Here is a 15,072-nt window from a genome sequence, read left to right as displayed (position 1 = left end):
CCTAATAATTGAAATTCAAATTAACCCTAAAGCTATATTAGTATAATGTAACCTTTATTTGATAATATGAATGTGAATTCATAATTTTGCAATATTTAAGATCATGACTATTAATTCATATTATTCCATCTCCAACATAAAGAAGGTATAGAGGATGGAACCATATCTGGCTTGACTAAAAACGGTAAATTAAAGTCTTTAAGATTATAATTAAAAAAAATTTTTTTGGCCACGTGGCTTTTGGGATTTTTAGTTCCCTGACCATGGGCAGGGAAGAGCAGTGAGAGCAGAAGAGTCCTAACCACTGGACCACCAGGGAATTCCCTACTTAAAGTCTTTAATGTTACTTTGTTCTGTATCTCTCTCTCTTTTAAAATAAACCAATTAATACTTGATATAACTTCCAGTTAGCAACATGTTGGTCATAAATTCTAATTTCATGAAAGAGCATCATACTTACCTCCCACCCCCAGTTTGGTGGGAGAAGCACAGAACTCTTCAATCATTTGTTCAAAGCTGTGGATATTTACCCTTCCCAAAATACACATGGGTGTGCACACACCAAATGTTGCATGTAATTTCTTCTGGTTCAGGGATTCCTTGAAGTCAGAGTCCCAGATTAGAACTCTTGGAATAAGACTCGGAAAAACAAAATGAAAGGTAAACTGGAATTATAAATTGGAGATTTTTTGTAATTGATACAAGGGTTGAAGGGGAGATAGCATTTTTTCCCCATCATAGTTCTATTTTCTCCACCGAAGCTGACAAGATTTGATGGAGGATTTTTTCTTGGACTGACAAGCCAGAGCAGGGTGGTAGGACCAGAAAAAAGGCATGATAAGGAACAGTTTTTTGCATCTATATTCATGAGACACCTTAGTCCGTAGTTTTCTTTTCTGCAATGTCTTTGTCTGGTTTTGTTATTAGAGTAATTCTGGCTTCATAGAATGAATTAGGAAGTATTTCCCCTGCTTCTATTTTCTGGAAGAGATTGTAGAGAATTGATCAAATTCACCTGTGAACCCATCTGGGCCTGTTTTCAAAGATTATTAATTATTGCTTCAATTTCCTCATATATATGCCTATATATGTGTGTGTGTGTTTTGGCAGACTGTATTTTTCAAGGAATTGCTTCATTTTATCTAGGTTATCAACTTTACGAGCATAGACTTGTTCATAGTATCTTCTATTATCCTTTTAATGTCCATGGGATTTCTAGTGATGTTACATCTTTTTTTTTTTTTGCAGTATGCGGGCCTCTCACTGTTGTGGCCTGTCCCGTTGCGGAGCACAGGCTTCGGACGCGCAGGCTCCGCGGCCATGGCTCACGGGCCCAGCCGCTCCGCGGCATGTGGGATCTTCCCGGACCAGGGCACGAACCCGTGTCCCCTGCATCGCAGATGGACTCTCAACCACTGCACCACCAGGGAAGCCCCCCTTGGAACTTTTTAATGATCAGTGAAGTTTTAGTTTCCTAAGCTGTTGGAGGGGATGCCCTATTCCAATAATGGTCTGCCCAAAATTTTAACTAAAGGTGAAATGGAGAAACATTTTAGAAAGACCTGTATAATTGTGATGTTGTAATTTGTTCCTCTTCTTCACTCCAAGTAATCAATTCATTTTTTTCATTTTGTCATTTTGGATCTCAAAGAATTGAAGTAATTGGGAGCACATCATATCATCACATGAAATTGTACCATGTTATATTACCTAGGTCTGTCTGCTGAGGGACCTGGAAGCAATGAGAAGTCAAAGCAATGAGCATACCTAAAGCATACCTAAATCAGTCACAATCAATGACTGATTGCAGTGGAGCGGCAAGGAAAGTACAAATGAGCATAGAACATCTTCCTGTATTAGAAAGAACTGAAAGAATACTGGAAGCATGTCAAAAGCACACCAGAGCCAACTTGGACTTATTGCAACTGACAAATTCTGGGACATTTTAAATATTAAAATAAATAAAGGTAGTACAGATTGTACTGTTTAAATAAAAAAGAAGACATGAGCCTAATACGAGGCATAGGCAAACTTTTCGGTAATGGGCCAGTAATTGTTTTAGTTTTGCGGCCCAAATATTATGTGTTTATATAACAAGAAAGAAAAAAGTTTCCACAGCTTTTCTATTATATTTTATTCAAACTAGATTATAATTTATAATAATTCTTTGTAATATATGTCTACTAAAGACAAGGGTAGACTCACAGATGTTGTGAGACAGTTTACAGTCTTAGGTATGTTTATTTTCTATAGACATGTTTCTTTAGATGCTTTACTCAAACTCTAATCAACTCAACATCAATAAATAGCTTACTTTGCTTGGTTAAAAAATGAATCACTGCATATTTATTTTGATTGCAGCCTCATCTTTTACTTTTGTGAAGCGACTTTGTTGAGATGAAATATTCTGTTTAAAATTTTATATTTTTTCCGTCCATTTCTTTCCTCTGAGTTGCGAGTATTGCGATTACTGCTTAGTGTGGTTATATTCATGCATATCGTATTCTTTTAGGTTAGCTGTAGTGTCATTGTGTAATAAACACGATGTTTTACCTATTCTTCAATAAAAGTAATCCATTCTCCACTGTGCCTTAAAAGCACGACATTCAAATCTACTTCTCTTGTTTCTTCATAATGAGCATGTACTGGTAATAAAAAGTAAAATATTGAAGTATGGCCATACATACTCTGAAAGGCTGTTTCTTTATAATGACATCATTGTAATTATGCTTATTATTTATGTTTCTGAATTATTTCATCAGTTTTATTAATATATGACAAAATACATTGAAAATCATTCATCACGTGCACACAGCCTGATAAATATTCACAAAGTGACCACACCTATGGAACCAGCACTAAGATGAAGAAACAGTATTACCAAGACCACAGGAATTCCGTCATTTGCCTTACCAGTTACTATACCACTCCTATAGGTAACTTCTCTTTTTCTAAACCCATAGATTATTTTAACCTATTTTTTTTATCTTACGTAATGTTTCATGCAGTAAGTGTCTAGCCTTTTTTCCACTCAATAGTACGTTTCTGAGATTCGTGTATGTTTTCAGTGTGGTTGTAATTCATGCATCCTTAGTAATGTACACTGTACATAAACATTGAGTTCTTTCCTTTGTTGATTGCTGTGGATAGTGGTGCCTTGAAATGTTGATGATTGTAAGTTTACCAATTTTTTCCTTTAAGTTTCTTCCATTGATTTACGCTTCACAAGTTTTTTCCCATTTGGGAATTATGATCAGATTCACTTATATTTTTCTAGTTATTCAAAATGATTTTATCTTAAATTATTTAACCAGTAAATACATATGGAATTAGTTTAGTGACTCAGATGTTATGGATAAAAGTATTTTTTCAACCAATAGTTAAATGATAGAACCATTAGATGATTATTTCACCTTTGAACCTCTGCTCTTTCATGTAAACTTTGTGATCTGGTAAATTATTAAATAGATGCATGTGTTTCATGTGAGTTCTCTATTTTGACATTCACGTTTGGTTAAAACCAAAGAATAAAGTTCACTTAGAAGGATAAAGGATTTTTACTTTTTAATCCCACATTTATTTGTAGATAAAGGAAAAGTACACACTACAGAAAACTCTCTCAAGGGATTTACAATTCATGCTGCATGCTTTCTGTTTTTCCCTTTATCTTACAGGCTACTAAGGCAGAGAATCTCCCAAATCATTTTAATGTTTGAAATTTCAAAGTGTTTACAAAACTCACGGCAACGAATGTAAGCACTGTTCACTAATTTTGTTTCATAATAAAGTTTTATAATCAACATTAGCATGAGAAGTATGTATTAAAATATATATTTAAATATGCCCACAAATTTAGTAGATTTTTTATGATTCTTTTGCATTGATTCTACTCCTCATTTATGTCGCAGATAAAATTCAAGGGAAAATATTTCATTTTCCTTTGGAATACTCTGTCAAATGTTTCATTTTGCTCCACGGTCAAGTGATGTTTCCAGTCTCCGATGGTACCTAGTGGGACAAGCACATCAATAACAACTGGGTAAGAAATAGCACTATGAGGTCAAAAAGTTCCTCCAACCCACTTTAATCTCTTCTCCAACTTACTTCAGGCTGTTCTCAAGCCAGCTAAATATCTGTTAGTTCTCCATAGGCTTTGATACTTCACTTTCCTTTTACAGTTATCAGCTAAGAAACAAATTTAGGACGTAGTAAGGCTGAAAATAGGATTATAGTCCACTTCATTATCAGTTAGACTTCCAACAGCCACTACCATTAAATTATAACATTTCTTTAGGGAAAAAAACCCTTAAAATATATGAAGAGATTTGAAAACTTAAATATGTTTTACTAAATGCCAGGTACCATACTTGGCAAACTACATCTATCATGTAATATTAATTCTTAATACAACCCTTAAAACAAACCAGCAACATATTAAAAGGATTATGCACCATGATCAAGTAGAATTTACTTCTGGGATACAAAGATGGGTCAACATATATCAATTAATTAATGTCATACCACATTTACAGAACAAAGGGAAGAAAACCTCATGATCATCTCAATAGAGAAAAATCATTTTATAATACCCAACACCTTTTCATGATTAAAAAAACTCAAAAAATTGGGGCTTCCCTGGTGGCGCAGTGGTTGAGAGTCCGCCTGCCGATGCAGAGGACACGGGTTCGTGCCCTGGTCCGGGAAGATCCCACATGCCGCGGAGCGGCTGGGACCGTGAGCCATGGCCGCTGAGCCTGCGCGTCCGGAGCCTGTGCTCCGCAACGGGAGAGGCCACAACAGTGAGAGGCCCGCGTACCGCAAAAACAAACAAACAAACAAAAAAAAAACTCAAAAAATAAAGAATAGGGAGAAACTAAACATAAAAAGTCATATATGAAATAGCTACTGCTAACATCATAATCAATGTTTGAAGACTGAAAGATTTTCCACTAAGATCATGAACAAATTAAAGATGCCTATTCATGCCATTTCTATCTAACATAGTACTGGAAATCCTAGCCAGAAAAATTAAGCTAGAAAAAGAAATAAAAGGCATCAGTTGGAAAGGAATAAGTAAAATTGTCTCTGGTCACAGACAACATGACTTTATACATAGTAAAACCTAAAGATTCCACACAAATATTATTAGAAGCAGTAAACAAATTCACAAAGTTGCACGATGCAAAACCAGCAGAAAAAAATCAGTTGCATTTCTATACACGAGCAAGGAACAATCCAAAGAAAAAAATTCACAAAACAGTTCAATTTAACATTGCATTAAAAAGAATAAAATATTTAGGAATAAACTTAGTCAAGGAGGTTAAAACCTTGTATACTGAAAACTACAAAATAATGCTAAACAAAACTAAAGAACACAAATAACTAGACAATATCCCTTGTACATAAATTGGAAGATATAATAATGTCAGGATGTGAATACTACCCAAAGTGATCCACAGATTCAATGCAATCTTATGCAGTAGTCCACTAATATTTTTTGCACATAGAATAATTTACTATAAAATTCACATAAAAATCTCAACAGACTCTGAATAGCCGAAACATTCTTGAAAAAGAACAAAGTTGGAGGCATTAGATCTCTTGATTTCAAAACTTACCACAAAATCAGTTATCAAAATATTGTGGTACTGACATTAAGACAGACAAATAGATCAATGGAACAGAATACAGAGTCCAGAAAGAAACTTTCACAATATCAAGCAAAATGAATTTTGACAAAGGAATCAAGACCATATGATGGGGAAAAGACAGCCTTTTCAATAAATGCTGTTGAGTAAACTGGATATCTACATGGAAACGTGTATAAAGTTGAGCTCCTACTTATACCATATCGAAAAAATTAACTCAAAAAAGGAATATATTTAAACATAGATATTTTACCAAAGAAAATATGCAGTAAATCAAAAAGCACATGAAAAGATACTCAACATCACTAATCATCAAGTAAATACATGTCAAAAACCACAATGAGCTACCACTTCACACCCATTAGGATGGCTAGTCACAAAAAAATTAAAATTAAAAAAATAACAAGTGTTGGTGAGAATGTAGAGAAATTGGAACCATCGTGCACTGTTTAGTGGGAATACAAAATGATGCAGTCACTATGGAGAGTAGTTTGAATAGTATGGTGGTTCCTCAAAACATTAAAAATACAGTTACCATGTAATACAATAATTCTGTGTGAGGGTAGGTACTCAAAAGAACAGAAAACAGGGACTCAAACAGATAGTTGCACTCTTATGTTCATAACAGCATTATTCACAATTGTCAAAAAGTGGAAGCAATCCATGTATCCATCCATGGACAAACAGATAAATAAAATGTGGTATATAAATACAATGGAATATTTTTCACCATTCAAAATGTAGGCAATTTCACAACATGGATGAATCGGGATGGTGTTATGCTAACTGAATTAAGCCAGTCAAAACGTTTAAATACTCACATGAGACCTTAGTATAGTAAAATTTATAGTGACATAAAATAAAATGGTGGTTGCCAGGGGATAGGAGGATGGGAGAATGGGGAGTTACTGATTTGGAGTACGAGTTTCAGTTTTGCAAGATGAAAAAAAAAAAACCTGGAGATGGGTGGTGGTAATGGTTGCACAACAATGTGTAGTTAATGGCGTGGAACTGTATGCTAAAAATGATTAAAACAGTAAATTTTATGTTGTATTCTGATACAAGTTTTAATAAAACTATTGAGGGGGGAAACTGGAAAGAGAAACACCATGAACAATGGAAGTTCATAGGAAAGAGAGATTTAAGTTATCTTGGAAAAGAGAGCAATTTTCAAGGAAAAAAGAACATTTCTTCCAATTCAAGTGGAAAGATAAGAAATGTCCCTGAAAAAGCTGGAAAATTCCTTTGAAAATGTGAAAGTAAGTCCCAAACTACAGAAACTTGAAATATTTTCCATATTCAGCAAAAATTAAACTTCACTGTCCTTGGTACTTGATAGACTCACAAGAAATTTACCTGGAGATGCAGGTTGGAGACAAGATGAATCGTCTTCTACACCTGATGAGTACCTTAGTATTTATATTTTAAGTAAATTGTATTTCCCTTGTAGTCAGTGGAAAAGGTTGAGTGTGATGGGCTGAGTAAAATAACAGGACTCTCGTTATCAAATTATTTCTTCAAATAATGTTTGTATACAGTAACTAACATACAATCAAGAACTGCAAGTATTTGAAGATATAAGAAAATGTAGCCAAAAACAGCAAAAATTAAGACAATAGAAATGAATGAAGATATTACATATACTGCAATTATCTGAAATAATTCAATTACTATGCTATGATATTCAAGGTATCAAAGACAAAAATTAAAATTTGACAGAACTGGAAACTATAAAAAATAATATAGCAGATTTACAAGAGATCCCAATGCATGAATAGAAATGAAGAACTTGGTGAGATTTACATTCTAGCCAAAAATATTGGGTTGAATATTACTATATAAAGTAAATCTTATTATCTGAACAGTAAAAATGTATACAGTTTTAAAACATAAAAATCGAAGTGACTGCCTAGATGAACTAAATCAAAATTGCATACCCTGAATGCTATTTTTTTTTTCACTTGAACGATGGTTGCATTGGTGTTCACTTTGTAGATTCATTATTATGTACACATATGGTCATGAACTTGGATAATTTATTTTACTTGATAATTTAAGCCAAGTTTTTTTTTTTTTTTTTTAAAAAGAGAGAGCTAGCATAGGAGACAACAGAAAGACTGGCTTATTCACAAATATGAGTTTCAGCAGTAAAATCCTGAAGATTCCTGCTAAATATTGCCAGAGATCTCTGACATGTGCCTGCCAGGCTTTCTGCCTGCATTTTAGGAAAAGTAGAAACTCCATGACCCACTGTAAGGAGTTCCTCAAGCATTGCTTGTGTTCTGGAGAGAATCTGATGGGAAATTATGTTGTTTTAAATAAGGATCCAGATAATTTAACGGCGACCAGAATAATGCTTATAAATTAGCAATAATAAACAAAAGATTCACTTATCTGCTTATTCAAAAGCAGATCATCTGAGGATATGGTGGTAACTGGCCAATTAGCCATGACTGCCACATGATTTTTCCTCGACTTTTACCAAGAGTTAATAAATAATACTCTCCTTTGTTATTTTTTTACAGTACTATATCCTCTCTCTCAACAACTTTCTCTTCATATCATTAAAAAATTAAAGTGATACTAGTTTATGTTAATATTTACTTCTTTAAGTAAATTAATCATTTGAGAGTGCTTTACAGCTACATAGTCAGTATTTGTTGGCCCAAGCAATACATCTTCCCATTGTGGTCTGTCTTATTTGTATTTAAATCCATGACTGTTTTGTTATATGGTCAGTGGCAATTAAGCTTTCTGATGAATTTTTGAAATTAAGCTTTCTGATGAATTTTAAAGGCCAAAATTCTTGTAATGATCTTTTCAGTAATTTAGCATCCATGTAATCCTTAGATTGCAAAAATAAAAACAGGTTTATTCATGGGGATTATCCCAATAAAATTTAAAATCTTGATATCAGTTTAGTAAATAAGGCAGCTCCAATTATACTTTGTGCTTTAAAAGGAAAGTTTCTCAGACTCACAGGCATAGACAGACTTGTAGCTGCCAAGGGGGAGGGGGCTGAGGGAGGGATGGAGTGGGAGGTTGAGGTGAGCAGATGTAGGCTATTATATATAGGATGGATAAACAACAAGGTCCTACTGTATAGCACAAAGACCTATACTCATTATCCTATGATAAACAATAATGGAAAAGAATATTTTTAAAATGTCTATATACATGTATAACCAAATCACTTGTTTTACAGAAGAAATTAACACAACATTGTAAATCAACTCTACTTCAATACAAAATTATAAATAAGGCTGTGATAAACATGAAAAAATAAAGTTTCTGATCTTTCTATTACTATTTTGTGACTAGTTCAAGATGAAATGGCTATTATACTTGAGAATATAGCTAATTAAAACATGCTTTTTGGTGAGACTGTTATTTATTTGCCATCATTGTATCCAAGTCTTGTTTTTTCCGTCCATTTGAGGCCTAGGAGTGGAAGAAATAATAAAAGGAGAATTTATTAATGAGACAAACAATATGTGATTGAACTGAGAGCTATCATGTTAAAATTTTAGAGTAAGTGACAACCTTAGGCTAAATTACAGAAAGCTCTTACTTCCTTATACTACACTTACTTTGGTGTGGAAGGCAAGGGGGAAAGTAATTTACCTCTAAATTTAGAATTTATACAGGGACCACATTAGTATAAAATGGTTGTTGTATTCTGAATTGTATATCACATGAACTTTCTCTGGGATCTTTTAACAGCTTTATTGGGAGAATATTTATTTAATTTTAAAAATTTTTCTTAATTGAAGTATAGTTAATTTACAATGTTGTGTTAGTTTCTGGTGTACAGCAAAGTGATATATATATTCTTTTTCATATTATTATCAATTATAGGTGATTATAAATTATTGAATATTGTTCCCTGTGTTATACAGTAAGACCCTGTTGTTTATCTCTTTTATATATAGTAGTTTGTATCTCTTTTACATATAGTAGTTTGTATCTAACCCCAAACCCCTAATTTATTCCTCCCCTATTCTCTTTCCCCTTTGGTAACCATAAATATGTTTTCTAAGTCTGTGAGTCTGTTTCTGTTTTGTAAATAAGTTTATTTGTATCATATTTTAGATACCATATATAAGTGATATCATATGATAGTTGTTTTTCTCTTTCTGGCTTACTTCAGTTAGTATGATAATCTTTACTGTAAATGGCATTATTTCATTCTTTTTTATGGCTGAGCAGTATTCCGTTTCTGTATAAATGCCACATCTTCTTTATGCATTCATCTGTTGATAGACACTTAGGTTGCTTCCATGTCCTGGCTATTGTAAGTGCTGCTATGAATGTTGAGGTACATGTATCTTTTCAAATTAGAGTGTTCTCTGGATATATGCCCAGGAGTGGATTGCTGGATCATACGGTAATTCTATTTTTAGTTTTTTAAGGAACCTCCATACTGTTTTCCATAGTGGCTGCACCAATTTACATTCCTTTCAACAGTGAAGGAAGCTTCCTGTTTCTTGGGGGAATATTAATATACCATAAAATTCATCCCTTGTGTGTGTATGATTCAATGATACTTAGTCATTTACAGAGTTGTGCAACCATCACCACAATTCAATTTTAGTACAATTCCATCAACTTCCCAAAGTCCACATGTCCTGTGATAGTTAATCCCCCTTCTCATGCCCCAGACCAGGCACATACTCAACTACTTCTGCACCTATTGATTTGTCTTTTTCTGGACATTGAACTTCATTCATGCTGTAGCATGTATCAATATTTTGTTCATTTTTATTCCTGAAGCGTATACCAAGGTATGGATACACCACATTTTGTCTATCCACTAGTTGATAGACATTTGAATTGTTTCCACTTTTCACTACAATGAATAACGTTGCTATGAACATTCATGGGCAAGTCTTTGAGAGGACATATATTTTCACTCCTTTTGGGTAGACATCTAGAAGTAGAAATGCCAAACTGTTTTCTAAAGAGACTGTCCATTTACATCCCCACCATATGTGTGGATTCCCATTTCCTTATATCTTTGCTGATGATTGTTATTATCGGTCTTTTTTGTTGTAGACATTATGGGCGTATGAAATGGAATGTCTTTGTGCTGCAGAAGATTCAAGAATATTGTAAAGGATTATCAAGTCAAAATATTAAGTAATAGTGCTGTGCAGAACCACACTGAGGCAAGAAAGAACGTCAGTACTTATTTAAAATTTGGATATTTGTTTACCATCAATTTTACATTAATTTTTATATTTTTAAGTATTGCATTAAAATAGTATTTATCTGGATTGGTGAGTTTTTGGTGCCTCTTTCAATCTTCACCTAAGGTAAGTGCCTCAGTCACTTCCCTGTACTCCACGGTAGTTCAAAAAGGCTCTCAGGGTTACCTGGCATCCATCACCAAGATCGTTAGGTAGAAAGGCCTGGAGGTGGCATCACATGGAGCTTTCAGGTAAGGAAACGTTTTTGCATAAATGAAGGTGCTCAATGGACAAGTAAAATGAAGCCATATTATTGACAGCCTCAACCAGATACTTAATATAAATAATAAGAAACCTGAAAATTATTGGAATGTGAGCTGCTACCACATGCCCAAGATGTTAAAAAATAGGTAATTGGCTTTGACCATAGCAGTGTAAACATATTTAATGTGATATAATCATTAAATGAATATGAAGTATACTCCAACTTTGGTGGTATCTTTTTTCATTTTAAGCATTTTATTTGGTTGTTTCTTTAATATATCAATTCTTGTGGAACCCCATTTTGAAAATATGGATCCAGAACATTTACTTTTTACTATACTATATTTTTTACATTTACATTTTACTATAACTTTTGAATATATATTTTTTAAACTTCTTAATATTAATTTGGATGTGTCTTCTAACATTAAAATTTCGTCCTTATAGCATGTGATGAATTCATGCCTATTTATCTAAAGGCCCTTAAGAAGTTAAGACCTGTTACCAAATGTGTTTGCTTTAAAAGGTAAAGATTAATGCTAAGGTCTTTAAAACTGTCACAGAAGGAAAGGGTTAGGCACATTCTCAAAGGTATGTATTTAATGTCTTGTCTTTTTTTTTTTTTTTTTTTTGCTATTATCAACTAGTTTTGTGGGATTTTACTTGAGATAGGAAGTGTCTCTGTGTACACGTAATTTTTTACATTGGGAGGTTGGGATTTCTCTCTTTCTGACATTGGTGCTCAATTCATAATGAATCAACACACTTTGAGGCTGCCCGAGGGAGCTTGAGCAGAAGGGGGGACATTTGAAGATTTAATATTTAATCCTGAATATTTTAGTCCACCACAAAATTTAACACATTTCTCAGTATGAAAATGTATGAGGTGGTTCTGATGAAACAGAGGTGAAAATTAGAATAATAGATTCTTCTACTAACGGTGGGAGCTTGAAAAAAATTCACATAACCTCTGATCCTCAGTTTTCTCACCCAGAAGATGATAGTCCTGTATATGAAAAATATATTTAAAAAGGAAACTTAATAAACAAATTCAAAACTGGTCAGTTAACAGTTTCCCTTATTGTATAGCATAGGTCTTCCTATAGAATGTTGAGTAAAAGTAGTGGTAGCTGGCATCCTTGTCCTGTTCCTCACTATAAATGTCTATTGCATTTGATATTTGTGGTAGTTTTGGTAGGCTCTGTTATCAGGTTAAAGTAGTTCCCTCATCTTCCTAGTTTATTAGTAGTTTCTATTATGAATTGCTGCTGAATTTTATTGGATGCTTGTTCTGCAGTAATGAGATGATAATTCAAGCTTTCTCTTATATTCTAGTAATAAGAGTGAACCACACTAATAAATGTTTAAAACAGTCTTTATGCTTGAAATAAACCCACCTTGGTCATGGTGTATTTTTTAACATTGCTGTATTTGTTTTGCTTATAATCGGTTTATGATTTTTTCGTTAATATGCCATCAACGTTCTGAAAGAGGTGTGATGTCAACAATCTTACAAATGTCACTACTCAACTGATTTACATCCATGATAGATTTGATACAGTTTATAGTGAATCCAGGGGAGACTCACTAATCTCCCCTCCAAGATGAGTAAGAACTCAGCAGGCCGGACTGAGAACTGGTATGCGATGTCTCAAACACCTGGGCAGTTTTAAGGGTAAAGAAAAGATTTAAGATTTTATGGTTGCAATGCTTGACCTAAAACTAAGCAAACCGAGATGTCACCAACTTCTAGGCAGAAAAAAAACAATATTAGATGTGCTAAGAATTTTACAGAGTAAAAGACTCCAGGGATAAAGCAATGTATTACTACTTTGGGGAAAGTAAACAAGGTCATAATTTTCAAACTAGGTGGCAAAAATAGGGACTGCAGCATATTCATGAAAATCAGGAATAATCTTTTTTTTTTTTTATATTGACTTAAACTCCAGTGTACCTTTGAGCAACATTAACCACTCAGTACAAATTACTTCAACGGCACTAATCAACCCATGTTCTAAAAAGCACAATTTAAAAATAAGGGTGTTTTTTTTTTTTTGCAATGTAAGATTTGAGGATAATTAATTTTAATTTAAAATTATTGCATTATTATAGATAAATATAAAGCAATTAGAGTAATTGAAAGACATATTAGGAATTAGTTCCGACTGAGATAATCTGATGATAAAAATCTTGCTGGGTTTTCAAACATATTTTGTTCCATCTCCTACTAAACATTTATGAAATATCAGCTGTTGGCTCAGTATTTGGCTTCTTCATATGTGCCAGCAGAAATGACAGCATATGCATTTCAAATGGCCTTATATCATAGAAATTCAAGATATATTTAACTCTTTTCTGATCCTCAAAAGTTCTATAAATGTGGGTAGGCTACTGTCAATGTCTAGAACAGGCACGTCTGTTCATGTGTATTACCAAACCAGAGTGAAGACTGAAACAGGTGTCCCACTCTTCAAACTTACCAGATTTTAGACATGTTATAGTAAAGACATTATCATCTCTAATTTCAAAATCATCTAGATTTGTTAATCCCTTTGAATTTTCTACATAGACTATCACGTCATTTGAAAATGACATGATTTTCCCATCTATATACCTTTCTTTGCCTTTTCTTGCTTTATTGTCCTAGCTAGGCTTTTCCAGTACTATGCTGAATAGGAGTGTTGAGAATGGACTTAAATATCCAATTACTATTACAGTTTTGCTGACATATGTTTGGATATTTATCTCATGCATCAAAGCTACTGAGCAGTATGCTACCTTACTGACCCCTTTGGTTTTGCTCCAGAACCTGCCCTGATGGCTGTGGTTTAGACTAGCAATTATTTAATTGAGTTGAGGTATTGTATTAGTTTCCCAGGGCTGCTGTAACAAAATACTGACGTACAGATGGCTTAAAGCAAGAGGAATTTATTGCCTCACAATCTGGATCTAGAAGTCCAAAATCAAAATGTCAGTAGGGACATACTCTCTTTAAAAACTGTAGGAGAGAATCCTTCCTTGCCTCTTCTAGGTTCTGGTGTTTGCCGGCCATTTTTTTGTATCCTTTGGCTTATAGAAGCATCATGCCAAACTTAACCTCTGTCATCACATGACTGTCTTTAACCTAGTGTCTTTCCTTTTCTCATGAGCACATCAGTATTATTGGATTAGATACCCTTCCTCCTCCAGTATTTGAAAAAAAAAAAACCTAATTACATCTACAATGACCTTATTTCAAATAATGTCACATTTGAGGTAAGGGAGTTTAGGACTTACACATACCCTTTGAGGATAATTCAGCAATAATAAGTATAATAGATTTTTTCCCCTGTCCATCTCATCCTCTCTAGGACGTCACAGCTTTCTATATGCTGTGTTTGTACTCCATGGCTATTTTGCTTGGACCACAGGTTGACTGCTCAGGGAAGCCTAGTGACCTAACCTACGCCATTCAGTTTCTCTTCCTGAATTTGAATTCAACAACTGCTATCTTTTTTTGTTGTTTGAACTGAGAAAATTTGTGTTGCAGAGTCCAAGCTCATACCGCTCAACATAACAAGCCAATAAATGGAGAGGAGGTGTTGGGACAAGGAATAGCAACTTTATTCAGAAAGCCAGCAGACTGAGAAGTTGGCATACTAGTTAGTGTCCCAAAGAACCATCTTACCCAAGTTAGAATTCAGGCTTCTTTTATACTAAAAGGGGAGGAAGGGCAGCTGGTTATTGCAGACTTCTTGGTGTTCACCCGACCCCAGAGAGGATGTGATAATCCTTTGATCTTGCAGCTGTCCATATATGTCTGGTCACATGTTCCTATAAACCTTCAACAAGACAAATGTTATTTTCTGTTCTGCATCTTTTTATCTCTATATGAATGAAAAGTGTTTTGTGTTTAAATGTCACATCCTGGGATGCAGAGCCTTGAGAAAGTGCTATTATGTATACTCAGGCTATAGGCAACATTCTTTTAG

The 15,072-nt window shown here is 34.0% G+C and overlaps 1 protein-coding gene across 2 annotated transcripts in view; it reads left to right on the top strand.

Annotated features, from left to right (window-relative positions):
* The window catches only part of ZUP1 (zinc finger containing ubiquitin peptidase 1), a 44,585-nt gene extending 40,765 nt beyond the window's left edge, over positions 1-3,820 (top strand). Inside the window, exon 12 of one of the 2 annotated variants that reach the window (XR_012324793.1) lies at positions 1,249-3,820. The gene's annotated coding sequence lies outside the window, so the exon portion shown is untranslated. The remainder of the gene's footprint in view (positions 1-1,248) is intronic. The other variant, XR_012324792.1, reaches the window with a different exon arrangement.
* The last annotated feature ends 11,252 nt before the right edge of the window (positions 3,821-15,072 follow it).

Source organism: Tursiops truncatus, chromosome 12 (genome assembly GCF_011762595.2).
Source record: "Tursiops truncatus isolate mTurTru1 chromosome 12, mTurTru1.mat.Y, whole genome shotgun sequence".
Classification (NCBI taxonomy): domain Eukaryota; kingdom Metazoa; phylum Chordata; class Mammalia; order Artiodactyla; family Delphinidae; genus Tursiops; species Tursiops truncatus.
This window is presented reverse-complemented; position numbering and strand designations above follow the sequence as displayed.